The 17,500-nt window shown below is 37.0% G+C and overlaps 1 protein-coding gene across 1 annotated transcript in view; it reads left to right on the forward strand.

Moving 5' to 3' along the window:
• The window catches only part of LOC122353861 (G protein-coupled receptor 137Ba-like), a 1,117,577-nt gene that overhangs the window by 203,466 nt on the left and 896,611 nt on the right, over nt 1-17,500 (forward strand). The gene's annotated exons all lie outside the window — the stretch shown is intronic.

The following is a 17,500-nucleotide window of genomic DNA, read 5'->3' on the forward strand; positions in this document are numbered from 1 at the left end:
ACATTGCGGTTGATGATCGGCTTTGTAGCATAATTCACAATATTTGAGCTGCTTTAAGAGGAAATCAGTGTAAAACGTCCACTTACTTACTTTAGATTTAGTGTACACTGTAAAAAATATATTTAGTCAAATTTACGGTAAAAAAAATGGCAGCTGTGGTGGCCGGAATCGGCCCGAAATAAATGTGTTTACAACATTTTAGGTTTTACAGTTAAATACCGTAATTTCATTAACCGATATTAAAGCAACTATTAAAGCAATGCTATCTGTTTTGTACCTTTTGAAATACACTGATAAACACCAAAAGCACAAACAGCTTTTAAATATGAACGTTCACACAAACACTTTTAAAAAAATGAATAGACGTGCATACAACCCTAACAAACGTAACTGATACGAAAATAAGAAGAAACAGTTATTCCAAAGAAAAAAAAACATTTGAAATGCAATGCAGGGAATTCTGGGAACTTCAGTTTGCGTTTTTTTTCCTCGTACATTTTACAGGAATGTACCATTAACCATTTAACTGGTTTTTACTGTAGCATTTTCACGTTTTTTTACCGTTAATAGCGCTGTAATTAGTTTAATTAGTTTTTATTTGAGAATGATTGTTGTGTCTTCAATGTTTTAGTCTATATAGAGACTAAAAGAGCATATATAGAGTGTATCTATATAGAGTGTAAAAAGAGTGCAACAGTGGTTGCATACGCATAGATTTAATCATTTGGTCGAAATCATTGCTAGGGACAATTTAATAGTTGAAATGACTCTGTTAATGAATCAGTATCCTGGAATAATGCGAATTTCAATTATGCAGATCTGATGGATTTGTTCTTAAAAATGTTAAATGATCAGCAACGCCGTTGGCTGTGTGAAGTTTCATTTGAGAACGGGATATGAAGCATGCTATGAGATCTGGTCCTGAAGCAGAAATCATTGGAAACACCCAGTTGGTTTTTGGGTGGAATATGACCTGAACATGTTGTTAAAAAGCCTGAAGCTCTGAGAAAGTCTCTCTCTGTCGGTCCGGCTGAAGGTCACGGTGTCGGTAATGAGATGCTCTTTCATCTGTCACTCTGATGTCTGAAGACTCGCCGGACTTTCACTCCGGACCTTCACAAGTTTCAGTCTTTGTAGTCTTCACCTGAACGTCACGCTGTCCTTCGGTTACCTCGCTGCTGCCTTTCCATCTTACTGTGTACTTTAATGGATTTACCGTTTAATAAGAGGTGACCAGAAATCCGTGATTGACTTATTATATCGAATTATTCGGGATGAAGGTGATCTCGCTTCTGTATTCCACCAGCAGGTGGAGATAAAACGAAGCTGAAGCTTTTGAAGGATTGCACTGCACGCTGTATATGACTTTGCATTTGGACTTACCAGATGAGATGATTTTTGATGGATTTATAGAGTGCATGCAATTGCACTGGGGTTAGAACGTGCCATAAAATTCAATTAAGCGCCACATTTTAAAATACCTTGATATTTCGTGCTTTGCATGACCCTGTGCTGTTCACTATTGTAGTCCATGTGGAAAAATGTGCATAAAACTAGACAGGCCTTTACTAATACTAATGGTTGGAGGTGTGGAATTGTTATCTTAAAAATAAATTTGCATGCTCAAATAATAATTAATGTAATGTTTTGCAAAATAGAGGCAATCCCGAGCGTGCTTTACTTAGTCTCTCGTGCGCTACATAGACATCTTGCTTGTAGTCCCAGATATAAAAGTCATTCGGCGTCCATTCGTCCTCTGAGATCATCGTGAAATGACAGAACGCTGTCTGAATCATGAATGACACGACGGTAATTATTGATGTCTGGGGAGGTACATGTGTCCTGACACACCATCACCGAAGAGCATCGTCGTCGTCGTCATCATCATCCGCGATGGAGACGCAGTGAAGCTGAAAACGGCGGGATGATGTGTGATTGTGTTCGTCCGCTGACAGAGCCCTTAACACGAGAAATTGATTTACTGTAGACTTCATTCGGCGCCATTAATCAGTGCGGGAACATGATGAGGATTCGTTTATGAGCTCACGGATTAATGACGCTAAGGGAATGAGGGATTTACCTCCTTGCTCTCCGGCAACAGTTTATCCAACTCGGGAAAACGCAGATATTTTACGAGGTGGCGATTTCGCTTGAGTTCGTTCGAAAAAGCTAGCTCGAAAGCCACGCCCCTAAAAATCCGTCAAGAACGTATACCAAATCAAACCCTAAAATATCTATGAGCTGGCATGAGATTGTACGGATTTATCAGTGCACGTACTTCTTTTTTTTTTTTTAAGGTGACGAAATTAATCTGAAACACTGATCCGTAATATTTATATAGATCGTTTTTTTTTAAACGACTTGAATTTTTTTCCAATTCTAAACAAATCGAAGTTCCACCTTCATTTTTTAGCAGTAAAATATACTAAGAAAATCAATTAAAACGAGGAAAAATAAGTTTAGCAACACAACCTGTCAATGTAGATTCATGCCTCGGTTTGTAAGCTTGCATTTTGAAGACGTTTCTTTTATGTTAAAGCGCAGTAGGTTCTTCTGTACAAAAAGGGATTTGAGAAGGAACCTCTGTATGCTGACAGTCTCTCATTGGCAGTTTTTATCCTGAATGCTCAAGTAATCGAGGTCAATAACACAAAACACGTTAGACGTAATAACAAACTGTAAAACTGGGATTAAATGCACTGTAGTCCAAGTCCATCTGCGGCTCTCAAATCTTTTGCATGCTTGTGTTCGACCATAAAAAGCCCCTTTAGATAAACTGCACCAGGTTTTTTTAGTATATGAGGATAGAAATGAGATTGGGGGTCAGGTTGGGTTTGCCGCGTAACTTCTGAAGACCTCGAATGTATAACTTTTGATCAAATAGGAAAGCAGCATGCGCATCATCTCCTTTATGTTTCACAATTCCAAATATGTTCCAAGAAAGTTCCTATTAAGCCTGTTTTCTGAATGTTCAAAATGCACCGAATTTTTATTGTGTAATTTTATTACGGCAACGTTACCTTTGAATTCTCTCTCTGGTTATACGAACATTACGAAATCATTCAGTTCGGCATCGCAGGAACCTTTGAGAACCACTAAATGTTCTGAAAGCATTGACAGCACAAAAGGTAAGATAAATGTCCAACTGAAATGTTTTAGGAAACAAAACTCTATTTATGAATTATGTACACTCTGAGAAATAAAGTACCTGAAGATGCATGTCTACCCAAAGGGACCGTTTTTGTACCTAAAAGGTGCATATTAGTACTTAAAGTGTTCATATTTGAACCTAATAGGTACAAAAGCGTACCGTTCCAGTGACAGCTTTTGTACCTTTATGTCTAAAAGTTCATAAACGATGCTTTGGTACCAACAGTCGGTTACGAAAGCACAAAAATGTGATTTATAGGTTTGCGTTTTCGTTGGAACGGTTTTGAAGTTTAGGCTACTAGGCTGCTTCTTTCAGAACAACTTCCTTCAGAAAACATTCCCGTGATATTTGCAAAAAAAAAAAACAAAAATAAAAAATGGAACGTTCCTATAAAAAACCAAAAAAAGGGCGTTTTGGAAGCTCAGATTCAGAAATAGAGGAGTGAGAGTGAACGATTGCTTCACTGCTCATCTGAGATTTCATATTTCCAGGCTGCGTCCTAAATCCTTGTTGGAGATTCCCCGCGCACCTGTAATTGTTTATTCGGAGACGCGAGTCCCGGCGCAGGATAAACCCGGGCGGCGGGCGCTCATTAGCCGCCGCTTCTCTCCGCGGTGGCCGCGTCTCATCTCCGCCGCGCCGCCTCATCAACATTCACCCAGCCGGAGAAAATTAATTCTATTAAAGGGCTCAATTCCCTCCGCCAGACCTCACTGTTTAAACATCTTTTTAGTGTATGATTAGAGCATATTTCCCAAACCTGGCCGGGAGTGGCGGCTGGGTCGGGGAGGTCGAGCGAATGAAAGAGGACGACTTCATTGTGCGATGACTGGACCATAAATCATCGGCCGTTTTCTATAAATCACGGCAGATGGCAGGGAGCTAGCGCGGGCTCGTGGGAGTCCGCCGGGGCCCCGGTGCATGCAGGGAAGCGCGGACTGCGGCAGACGCTGGCAGCCGAGCGGGTCACCGGGAACGGGCCGCGGTGATGAGATGCAGACCTGGAGGTCCGAGAGACCCACCTCTCCATCCTGGCCCGCGTTTAACACGTCTAATCGGCCTGATGAATATGTATGCGCTCCTCGGCTCCCTCGGCCCATGTGAGGCCTGTCAGGCTGACATTAGATGTCTCGTGTTCAGGGAGTCCGGGAGGTGGATTGGCCGCTCTGTCATCCATTCTGATTACGGAGATGTAATTGAGCAGACTATGAAATTTAATGCGGTCGCATTGCAGCAGTGCCGGAGAAAGACGGACTCCAATCAGCTCAATGTCATTATCTCAGCGCGGGAACGTTATTACTGCGTTTTGCGCCGATCTCGACTCTCGGATTTTCTACCCGTCTAACAGGGCGCGTTCTCCCAACTTAAAAAAGTTAAGTTGGCCTAAATATTAGCACTGAACGCCCTCAGCGAACTGCTTATGGAACGGGATTTTTCGTTATGCCTCAACGTAATGTTTATGGAACTCTATATAACGTTGAGAGAAAACGCTTAGAACAACGTCTTCACAACGTTGCTCCAACGTTCATTTAAACGTTAGCAAACATCCTCAACGCTATGCTTATGGGCCGTTCTTAAAACTTTTTCTTAATTTATTTTATTATTCGTTAATATTCTATACGCGTCTAAAAACGTTGAGATAACATTTTAGGTTTGGATTTTTCTACCCAGCTCTTGCAACGTTCTCTAAACTCTCTAAACTAAGTTACGTAAATGTTAGGACTGAACGCCCTCAGCGTAATGTTTGTGGTGCTCCCTTAATATTATTGATCCGTTCTCAATATTAAAATGAAACTCTCTGAATGTTCTCATGATGGTGTTGGTTCTTGATGAGGTTCCCGTAAAGTTGAGTAAAAAAAAAAATCCTTGGAATGTTAAAAAGAAGGGCAGAAATTTTGGGTGAAAATATAGTTAATGGAACTTTTTTTTTGCCTTCAAATATTCTATTCACGACATTTCAACGTTCTTAGAAATATTAAAAATATACGTTTAAATACAACGCAAGCCGCGTTCCTGTGACTTTTAAGTAATGTTCTACTCATGACAAGAAACGTCAGTGTTTTAGAAGGTTTCCACATCCTAAATAATATGTTACCTGGTTAAAAATAATACTCAATAACAATCTTTTGTATTCAATCGAAAATGCCCTTTTCAAGTCTGATGTCAATGCATTGGTTTTGCTGTCAGTATATGAGAATGCAAACAAGATTGAAGACTGCTGCATTGTTCACGTGACTTCAGATGATCTCAGATAGAGTGCTTTTATGATGCTTGTGTTCATGCAAAGGTGAACTAAACCAGTGTTAAATCTGCAGCTGGTCTGTAAATGTATGATAAGGATTCTCTCACAGGAGCAGAGGTCAAAGGTTATGCTTAGACGAAACAAAACCAGCTCGTTTTGGAACAGTAGTGTGCTAATGCTGTGATAAATTGTATTATTCAGTTTGATCGCTAACAGTGAAAAGCGCTTAGCGTCGCGACGCTTTTTATTGCCGGGGTATTGCAGGTTCTTGAAAATGTGCGCTGTTCTTGAAGCTCGCTGCTCTGGAGATGTTTTACGTGTTAATGGCATTGATTAGAAGACGTTTACAGGCAGAGAGCTGAAAGCAGATCAAGATCTGAAACATCTGAAAGCGTCATTTCCGGAGGAATTATCGTAAGATCAAATTTGGGATGATTTCTGCGCAACATTTTATAAAAGAGGCCCTAGTTGTCTGAGCTGCCTGAACAGAACGATTTTAAAACATATGGGTGGCTTTATTTTGTCTCAAGATGAAGAACGGTAATGCTTTTTTTCTAAGGCGTGTTCATAAAAGACTTAGATGTCCTGATAGAACTATATCTTATGAGATTAAAACTCGACTCTCCTGTAGTTAAGACCGGTGGAAAATGACATACGACTAGAACCTACACTCTCTTTCCGGCGTAATAATCAAGGAATCTGGAAGCAGTCACATCACACTTTTTTTAATCTCGACTTTGCACAGAAAAGTGGGGTTTTAGCGCAATGCTACCGGTCTAATCGGATTCAGTGATCTATGCTAAGCTACGCTAAAAGCGTTCGGGCCGAATGGATTCAAAAACGGTGAAACTCAACTTATCACTTCCGGGGGGAGTCGAGAAACGAGGCGGTTTCCAAAAGCGTAGCGTTCCTTTAACCGGCGCACGTCGCTCTAAACACAACTAATCGATTTCATGAAACAACGCCCTGAAACTTCTGCTTTGTAGAAGAAGAGAGAGGCTGACGGATGAATGTGAGACGCGGGGGTTTCCAGTGTCTCTTTTCTCTCCTCGCTCTCGTTGACCTTGGTTTTTACCGTGAACTCACTCTTCCTCACACGCAGACATCTTTATGCTCGTGCTGTTTACCGCGTGTCTGGATCATTTAAACGGCCGCTGAATTACACCTGAGGCCTGCGTTTACGCCTCTCTTTATTTACCGACGCCGTCTCGTGGAAATCCCTTTAAACTGATGTTAAACGTCACTCGCTAATAGTACGATTTATACACCATGCGTTTTCGCCCGAGCGCAATCTTGTTTGCCGTTTAACATTCATGCATCTCACGGACGCTCCTGTCCAAAGCACGAGCAGATGAAAAAGAGTTTTTTCAGTCCGTTCGGTTCAAGCTGGCGATTAAAAACGTTAAGAACGCACCTGAAATATTTACTGCAGCGTTTATGTTTCAGTGTGTGTTTGCAGAAACAATCGAAGCCCATTGGTTTAGTCCTCCACTAGGGGGCGTGTTACGCTGATATTTCACGTGCTCTGCTGTGTTTATGACTTGTTGCATTTTTGCAATATTTCTTACATGCACTAATATTGTTCCACTGTAAGTAGGTTTGCCATAGAAAACTGGGACACGGCTCACTTTGGGAAAAAAAAGGTCTCTAAAAGCTGCATTTATATCTCATTAGACTGATTTTATCGACGTGATGCATTGCACAGTTTTATCAACATTAGCTGATTTGAATGCAAAATCATTTTGTGTGTATATAAAAATATATTATATAGGTTATATAGGTTTGGCGACGAATAGTGTCTTTTATAAAATGTATTTTACAACAGCATTTAAAAATCTATGTATTTGAATCTGATGAAATACAGTCACAATAAAAATGAAAGAAACCAAACACATATATTAGTGCACAATATAAAATATATGTAATGTTAAATTTATTAAAGTTTTAATCTCTCGTAGGCAATTCCATCCACATTTACATTAGCAGAAATGTAATATATCCTTTTAGTTTTTTTATAAATATTTTTTTTTATTGAAGAGCATACGTGTAGCATACATTTAAAATGGATTTGGGCCAAATAAATAAATAAAATAACTGAGTGTGTGTGTGTGCGCTATGTGCATTGTGTAAATGAATTAAAACGATTAATTTTGTATGTTTTTATGCACAAACACTGAACATAACATTTCGATGTAACGCAGAAGCCTGGAAATCGTTTGAGAAGCGTGAGATTTTTTTTTTTGGTAAAGGATAGCTTCCTCTGAGCCGCTGGATTTATGGCGGTGTCCGGGCTCCAGGCCCTCGGCCCCTCTGATCTGCTTCAGCTCTGCTGACCTTTGACCCCGGGGCCGCCGGGGGCACGCGCTCCTCCCCGATTGGCCGAGAGCCGGTTTTGGAGCGTTCTTCGTCAATCGTTCTCCGTGTTTTACCGCGACTGGGCTCCAGCCAGAGCTCGCATCTGTTTGAAATTGCCACCTCCGCTAATTACGCACGATTGCTTTTGTTTGTTATTGTTTGTTTTGGGATCCATAAACGGGGTTTAATGGTCAGAGCCTGTCCGGGATCACCGGGGGGCTGCTGCTGCTCTCTTTCATGTCTCACACTGAATCATCTGTGTTTTGTAATATGAAAAACAGAAATAAACAATGCTCGGATCGACATGCATTAACTCGTTCAGTGCAGACGCAAAGCACACGAGGACATCTAATGCACGAGCGTATCTTATCGTTTGGTTTATCTCTATTCATATTTCTAGTTTGTAATCTAATCATGAATATAACATTATTTCTCTTATGTTTTTTTTTATGTATGCAATTGTAAGTGTTATCTTAGTATCACTGAGATACTTTTATTATTTTTTATATTTTATTTTTATAATTTATATATATATAAGTGTGCTATATATAAAGCGTTGCCTTAATGATTAGCTGCAATAAATATTAGTTAATTTTGATTTCAGTTAATTTTAACATATATATCTTTCTTTTTGTACATTTAAGTTTTATCTGTAATATCCCCAGGTCACAAATTAAATGCATGGTTACTGTTTTAATTAACCACCAAATCATGTTTTTCTTTATATAAAATAAATAAATGTGATAAATATATAATTAATAAGCCAAATAATGAAAATCAAATCTATATATCATTGCCCAGCTCTCTTTATATAAATAGGGAATAACACACAACATTAAACATCTATTTATGTATTGTTTTTATTGATGCATTTGCATTTTACAATATATTTAAAACGTTACAAAATGTTTGATTATTCATTTGTAAGGGAATTATTTTGTGCAGTATTTAATTGATATATATTTTTAAATATATATATATATATATATATATATATATATATATATATATATATATATATATATATATATATATATATATATAATTTAAAACATGCATTCGTTTGTGAGTCAATATTTTTCCCGAGGTCTGTTAAATGCAGCTATAATGCACAACGATATTAAGACATTATAAGCATCAGCGTAATATTTTCTCTAAAGCTGATTTAAAATGATGTGTTTTTCGAAAAGACAAAAAGCTCCAGCTCATTCTGTTAACAGACTATAACCCTCTCCAGATGAAGTGTTTGTGCTGGACGGTTTTCTAGTCAAACAGAAGAGCAGAAGTGCAAAAGCAGAGCTCTCGCATGCATCAATTCCTCTGGTAGATCACACTTTAAAGAGGAGCAGCCCCATTAGCCTCTTCTCTCTTTTCCCTTCCCTGTTTTTTTTTTTCCTCCTCTCGTTCCTCGTTCTTGTCCAGCTGGCGGCTCACCAGGGCTTCTCCTTCCCCGGCGAGACCCTTCAAACACTTCGTTAAAAAAAGGACAACCGAGGCAAATGTTTGAGCGCGAGTCCTTGGCTGAATAGCAAACCGAGTTCTGCTCGCGGACAGAAGGAAACGAGGCGCTCGTGAGACGCCGGATCCGTGTAGGACTGCATCTGAACTTCACACCCGGTAGAAGTGATCGTGTTGAATTTTCTGCAACAGCGCTTCAGCGGCCCGTACTACATACTGCCCGCTGCCAGGATGCAGCTCTTTAGTGCTGCTTGGGTTTTGATCAAGTGAGAGTCTTTTCTTTCACCGTTCCTCGCGATCTCCGCGAGCCTCCAGAACATCTCGCATCTTCCGAGGAGCCTTTATTTCTTCAGCTCTCAATCACTGAATGTTTTTGCGTCGTTCCGAACTCCTCGTTATTGAAGATGGCGTGGTGAACGAACAGGAAGCGCTCTGACGACGTTAACGTTAAAACATTCTGAAAGTAGTGTTTGTGCAACGTTCTCGGAACGTCCTCGTGATATTTTTTGGACTCGAAGAAAGTTGTCGGAGAAATGAATATTTAACAAAATATTATATTTTGGGTACAATTTCAATTAATAGTGTGCTGTAAGAAACATTTTAGAATCCTTTAAATCACACTTAAAAAACAGGACATTTTAATGTTCTTCTTCTAATAAAAATAAATGTTGAATGTTGTAAGAAATGTTCTTGTAACCTTTAAATAACGTTCTGTTTTAGAATACGTTTTACAAAAAATTTTCCAGGCAATGTTTTTAGAACCTAAATTGATATTTGTATCATTTTATGCAAGTATATGCTACGCTGTTATAAAGATCATTAGAAATATCAGTATTTGCACCAAATTTCATATTTGCCTTTAGTTTAATAAAACCGAGCTGCTTTTTTCCTTCATATTGTCCCTATATCACACTATATGAGCCGTAAAAGCCTGATGAATCAAATATGATACTCAAAAACAAACAAACATATTTTCTCTAAAGATTCAATGAATTGTTTAGATTGTGTGTGTGTTATTATTTCATATGTCAGGCTTTACAAGGCTTTTACATGCAAAAAATATTGTATTTCTAAATGCATTGATTTGATGCGCTGCATTAGGGACACGCAACGTTTGATTTCACGTCGACTATGAAGTCATGCGGTGATTCAGAAGATGTTAGTTTGTGTTAAAATCCCGTGCGTGTTCTGTGTTTTCTCTTTCGTCCGGCTCTGAAGAGCGAACGCCGCTCCTGTCATTGCCTTTCTCTTGTTTAGCTTTCTGTTTCCGCTCTCTTAGCGGCGGACCCTCGGAGTGACGTATCGATTCCGGCACGGCGTTTCGAGACGTTCGCATGCGCGCAACTGGATCCGGCGGATAGAGCCGCTTGGGTTATCCGCGTGGGATCCTACGAGGAGGGAAACGAGGAAGAGGAAGGTGTTAGAGGTCAAGGGCAGCAGCTGTGAAGGTGGAAACGGTTTCTCCCGCATCCTCGCGCAGCTCGGCTGTCAGGAAGCCCCCAAAACCCCGGCATTAATGCAAATTATAGTTTGATAATTTAATAACTCGGCCGGCTTGATCTGTCCATTTTATTGTAATTATCATCAGCCAGGGGGTTGCGTTCCATCATGGTAAAATAAACATCATCTATCATCCTTGCTGATGATTAGCCCGTGACAGGCCGGGGAAGCTGGTTTGCATAAATCAGGCCCGATGCCGTCTGCAGGAGTCCGGCTCTATTTTTCACAGGCCCAGATTAGATGGCGTCCGCTGGGCTCGGTATAAGGTCATTGCCATGGCAATAATCAGAGCCGGATCGCCAGCGTGTTACTGCCATGCATCCAACTAGTTAGCTAATGGAGTCTAAAGCACAGCATCTGCTGGTTGACTGCAGGCTGGATGCGTTTCAACGCTGCCGAATATCTGTTTGAAGCTACACTTTATTAATAAATAACTTGATTTCTTTCTTTCTTCACAGAAGATGTTTTGAAACGAAGAGGTCACCCAAAAATGTAAATTCTCTCTCTGGCCGTCTGAGACCTAGATGAGTTTGTTTGTTCGTCTAATTTGGGGAAATGTCTCAGGAGTGGATGCTCCGCTGTGAATGAGAGCTGATAAAAACATCACAATGATCCACGTCACTCCAGTCCATCTTGAAAAGGCATCTTAAGAAACAAATCCATCAAGACAAGTGCAAGTCCATGATCCGTAATGCTTCCTCCAGTAAAAAAGTGTTGTCTCTCACATCAAAATGTAACACACAGCTGTTTTGGACTATTTTGTAGATGTAGATTGAAATTACATAAATAGATAAGTACAATAATAAAATCACGTGCATTATATGTGAACAACCCTTTCAGTAAAAACCTTCAGAATATAGATATAAGATTTTACTGTATGTAAGTGCTGCTGAATTGGGGAAACAAACTCATTATGAGAAAACTCCCTTTTACGGATATATAGTTTAAATAGATAAAGTGCAATAAAAAATCACACAAATTATATATGAACAAATCCTTCAGTAAAAACCTTTCAGAATTTAGAGAGGAATAAAACTCTAAAGCCTGGTTTATGTGTGTGCTGCTGAAGTGGAGAAAAAACTTTTAAACGTATGTATTGCAATTGAAATCTATAGACACAAGTAAATAAGTGCAGTAATAAAATCAGTGACAATGATATATAAACAAAAGACTCAGTATAAACCTTCAGAATATAATAAAAAAGTAAGCTTTGTTGTGTGTAAGTGCAGCTGAAGTGGAGAAACTAACTTATTTTGATAAAAAGCTCTATAAAGATAAGTAATGTAATTTAGATCTATAGACTTTAGCGGATAAAGTGGAATAATAAAATCATGTGAATGACTTATGTACAAACCTTTCAGTAAAAACCTTCAGAATACAGATATTAATAAAATTGTAAATTTTACTGTATGTAAGTGCTGCTGAATTGGAGAAACAAACTCATTATGAGAAAACTCCCTTTTACGGATATATAGTTTAAATAGATAAAGTGCAATAAAAAAATCACACAAATTATATATGAACAAATCCTTCAGTAAAAACCTTCAGAATTTAGAGAGGAATAAAACTCTAAAGCCTGGTTTATGTGTGTGCTGCTGAAGTGGAGAAAAAACTATTAAATATATTTATTGTAATTAAAAGCTATATACGCAAGTAGATAAATGCAGTAATAAAATCAGTGAGAATGATATATAAACAAATCCTCCAGTAAAAACCTTCAGAATATGGATAAGAATAAAACTGTAAAGCCTGGTTTATGTGTGTGCTGCTGAAGTGGAGAAAAATCTTTTAAATATATTGATTGTAATTAAAAGCTATATCATAAATAGATAAATGCAGCAATAAAATCAGTGAGAATGATATATAAACAAACCCCTCAGTAAAAACCTTCAGAATTTAGAGAGGAATAAAACTCTAAAGCCTGGTTTATGTGTGTGCTGCTGAAGTGGAGAAAAAACTTTTAAATATATTTATTGTAATTAAAATCTATATACGCAAATAGATAAGTGCAGCAATAAAACAGTGAGAATGATATATAAACAAACCCCTCAGTAAAAACCTTCAGAATATGGATAAGAATAAAACTGTAAAGCCTGGTGTATGTAAGCGCTGCTGAAGAGGAGAAAAAACTTTTTGAAGATATGTATTGTAATTGAAATCTAAGTAAATGAATGCAATACAATAAAATCTTGGAAGACACTCTTGCCGACTTTGAGGAAACCGTTACAATGAATCACGCCAGGCTTGGTTTTAGCCTAAATGGTTTGATTATTTGTCTTGATGTGTCTGTCGTTCATGGTGGAAAGCGTAGTGTTTCACGCAGTCAAACATGTTCGCTGAATGACAGACACAACTCGCGTGTTTGAACTCTTTGATGAGGGAAGAGCTCTGAACCTGAAGCCTTTCTCTCTGTTACCACAACAGAAGACGCTCGCATGCACCACCAGTCTTTGTGAAGATGTAAGCTGCATTATTTATGTTCAAACCGCCGTTACATTTCTGACCCGTGTGGCATTGAGATGAAAGCGCGGTGGCCGCTGTGTTTTGGGTTTGGTGGGGTGAGTTTGGGCTCTGGAGGCCTCCGGGTGTTTGGGTAAGAGGGTTTGTCCTGGGACCGATGTTTTTTCCTTTAGTCGAACTCATTTTCATCAAGCTCTTTTTCGTGTAACACTCTTTTACTCCTTTGTTATATTTCTAATACGAAAGCCCTAACATCTTTTAAAGTATATTAATATTTTCAAAACGATATAGTGCCTAGTTTTTTAAAATAAACATTATCAATTTACATTTACTAATGCAGTGCCCTCAACATTAATTTCCTTTTCCAGTATACTGTAAATAATTATTTTATAGTTGAAAATACAACAAAAAATAATGCTGGAGTATGTTTATGAACATTTATGCTTAATTAAATGTGTCATTTTCCATTTTTTGTAATTATTTGTCCAACTTAAATTTTTTTTTTTAAATATATATTTTTAAATATTACATACAATTTAAATACGATTTTAAAACGAATATTGTTTCTATGAATATACATCTTATTATAAATAACGTATTAACTCTGTGATCATTTTAAAACAATCTCTTGACATGAAATCAATAAAAATCAACGCATGCTGTTTACTATTTAGTATTATTACAGTGATTACAGCTTTTTTACTAAATGTTCTATATGTTCAGTATGTCATTTTTAGGAATGTTTGTACATTTTTATTTTAGATTTAGCTATTTTAGTGCTTCATTTTAAACTTCATTTTGAATCTTATTTGATTTCTATTCATTTTTACTTTTTTTTTATTGTTTTAATTATCGTTTTTGATTTGACTCAAAACGTATCGTTTTAGTATCGCTACGGTTATTATAGTTTTTATTCATACTTTGAATTCACCTTTTTTCGCTTTGAACGAACTCCATTTCAGTTTTAGTAAGCGAGTAAATCAAGTCAAAGCAAACGAACAGGAAATGTTCCCTTGGTGACTTGCTGAAATAAAACAAGTTTCTGTTTAATTTTATTTAAAGTGAGATTTTTAATGCTTGCAGTTTTAGTTGATAAAGAAGTGTGTGGTATGCATCATCCTCTTTGCTTGTAGTTTCAGTTGAAGTATTAGTAGTTTTGTTCTTTGTAATTCAGTATATAGAGTGTTTTACAGTAGCGTGCTCTTCTGCTGCGGTCTTCGGGCTCATGATGTCCAGCTCAAGGTCTGGACTTGATCTCTGACCTCCTTGTGTCTTTTTCTTTGCGTTGACGCTGACCTGCATGCCAAGGGGATGCTGGGAATGTTTTCCCACCTATAATGTGTGTGTTCAACACCTCGGGTGCTAAAAGCCACCGGCGTTTCGTGAAGTGAAAATCTGCTCTAAATTTAACCGGAGGACACGCTCTCATTTCCCTCCTTCATAGACGGATGGAGTGAGACGAAGAGATGACAGAGGGATGATAGACGAGAGTCTGTCCAGCTCAATAAAACGGCAAAAAAAAAAAAAAAAGAATTAAGAATGAAATAAACTAAAAATAGCGAATGCATTAGCTGACACGATATATTAATATACATACAATATATATATTAATAAATATAATTTCAGTGCAAAAAGTAATGAAATATACAATATATAGATGAAAAAGATTGATTATTAGATTTTTTATTATTAGATTAATTTTTAATATTTATTGATTACATAATAATATATAAAGTAATAAATTAAACAAAAATAGGTAGTGCATGAACAATAACACAGCAATAATAATAAAAATGAACTACCAAACTGATTCAACATTAATTGCAACCAAAATAAAAGATTGTTTGCATAATATATAGCGTGTATATTCAAATGTGTATATAAGCACACTCGCACGTATATTGAAGATGCATATTCGTATCCATATATCTATATGTATATGTATGTATTTGAACTTGTGGACGAAGAAACGCGCTGGACAGTGAATATCTTCACTTGTTTGATGAGGATTTCAGGATGATCTATTACTGAAACACACCTCGACGTCCAACGGTGCGACCGACACATCCGTCTCTTCAGATCAAAATGGATAATGCGTATCACAAGAGCTCTTTATCACAATTGTCCCTAAAAGTCCCCAAAACAGATGGTATGTTATTTCCAAAACAGATGCTATTTTGCATAGAAACATGGCATGAATATTTATGTGTAATTATTTCATGACACTGACAGACCTGGAGTCCAGGAATCGTCTCGCGGGCCGCGGCCAAAATCACTGGTAGAATAAGAAATATAGTTTTAGGGACAGAAAAACTGTCCCACTTACAGACGAGGAGAACTGACTCCTCTTTCCTCTTTCTAGGCCTGTTTAAACGCAAATATATACATAAGAAATGATGCCTGTTTATTTTTGTTCTGTGTCACGCTTTTACATTTGCATTTGTGCTTTTTATTTTTAGAAACAGAGTGAAGTAGTTCTTATAATTAAAATGCCAATGTAAATTAGTTTTTATTTTTCTATTTTTTAAATAAATGTCTAAAAAGTTTGCCGCGTGCATTTTTATTAGCTTTTTTTTTAAGTAATATAGTTTTAGCTCATTTTTATTTTAAAATTTAGTGCTTCATGTTGGTCAGAACGAAACTAATGAATATTTCATTGCGACTCGCTGAATCAAAAATAAGTTTATGTTTTATTTGATTTCAGTTAATGTTTATTGTATTTTATTTTAATGTTATTATCATTTTATGTCAGTTAGTTCATTTTATTTTAAATGTATTATTATTTTTATTTTAAGCAACACAATAGTTGATTTTAGTTTTAGCAATAAAGCCTTTCATAACCCTCTTCCTTTTAGTATTTTATTTATAATCTATTTGAATAAATAATACAGTATTTATAGAGTGATATATATACAAGTAATAAAAATATTAAAAGCTATTTATATGTTGTAAGATTTTTTTTTGTTGTTGCCAAAAATCCCTTTAAATTATGTTTCTGTTAAAAAAAACTATTACTATTTTTTTTCTTGGTTAATTAGGATTAAAGAAAACTCGCGGGAATGTTTTGAAACTAATACATGTGATGCTTAACTTAATGAATAAGAAATGTTTTTAAGAGTATTTTTTGAATGCGTTTATTTGCTCCTGAGCTGCATGAGGGCTGTCTGTCAGCGCCGCGGGGTTGAGACGGGGTTCTGGGGGCCAGATGGAGATCGTTTGTGGTAAATCTAGACCAGCCTTTAACACTTGAGTTAGCATTCCTGCTAAAGCTGTGCCAGATGCGCTGACAAACACAAAAAAATCACATTCACGACGCTCCGGAAGAACTATACTGTTACTATCTCTGAGAGTTTCTGTCAATATTTTCAATTCATTTTTGTAAAAATTTTTTTTTTTTTTTTAAAAAGTTCAAGTTTTAGTTATTTGCTGTGTGGTTTGGTCATTTTTATAATTTTTTTAAAATTATTATAATTTTATTTTTTTATATTTAATCATCGTTAATGTTTGTACAGTTTATATATTTATTTATATTTATATTCAGTTTATTTTAGTACTTCAAGTTCACAAAAACGAGAGGCGTTGCCTTGAAAAATAGCTAAAATAAAGTTTTACAGTAAAAGTTTACGTTTATGTGTTTTTAAAATGTTTGGTTCTAGAAAATGGTTCTAGTTTTAGTCTTAGTATTAGTTAACTGTAACAACCCTGAGAAGGCAATAATATGTATTTTTTAATAAAACAAACAGAAAAGATAATCGCATGACTTTGTTCACATAAGTTCATATCCCACCATATCAGACTTTTTATATAATTCGATTTTAATCTCAGAATTGGCAGCTGAAAGACTTCTAAATCACATGAGCCAATATTTTATCCACAGTAAAACAAATAAAATAAAGCATGTTTAAACTGAGAAGAATTCTTAATCACTAAACGAGCTCATTTGATGCCTGCTACAGGTCTCCTGAAAGAAATCAATCAACTTGGAAAAAAAACATCAGCTGAGAGAACATCTAGCAACTTATTAAGATCACTGAGAAGTAAAGATGGCTCGAGGTTCTCCAATCCGTGAAAGAGCGTGTAAAAACAACGTTTCTCAACGTAATCTCGCGAATCTCATCATCTACGCCATCTATAAAGCTCTGTGTGAAGACCTTTGCGTTACTACGCTCATCGCTCGTCACTCGATTCTGTCGTGGGTATTACTAAACGGGCCCAGGGATACTTTTTAGAAACCTCTGTCGGTAAACACAATCGGTCGTGCCACCTACAGATAACAGCTGAAGCTCCATCGTGCAGAGAAGAAGCATGATCCAGAAGCTCTGGACTGGAAGCTC

Source organism: Puntigrus tetrazona, chromosome 11 (assembly GCF_018831695.1).
Source record: "Puntigrus tetrazona isolate hp1 chromosome 11, ASM1883169v1, whole genome shotgun sequence".
Taxonomy (NCBI): domain Eukaryota; kingdom Metazoa; phylum Chordata; class Actinopteri; order Cypriniformes; family Cyprinidae; genus Puntigrus; species Puntigrus tetrazona.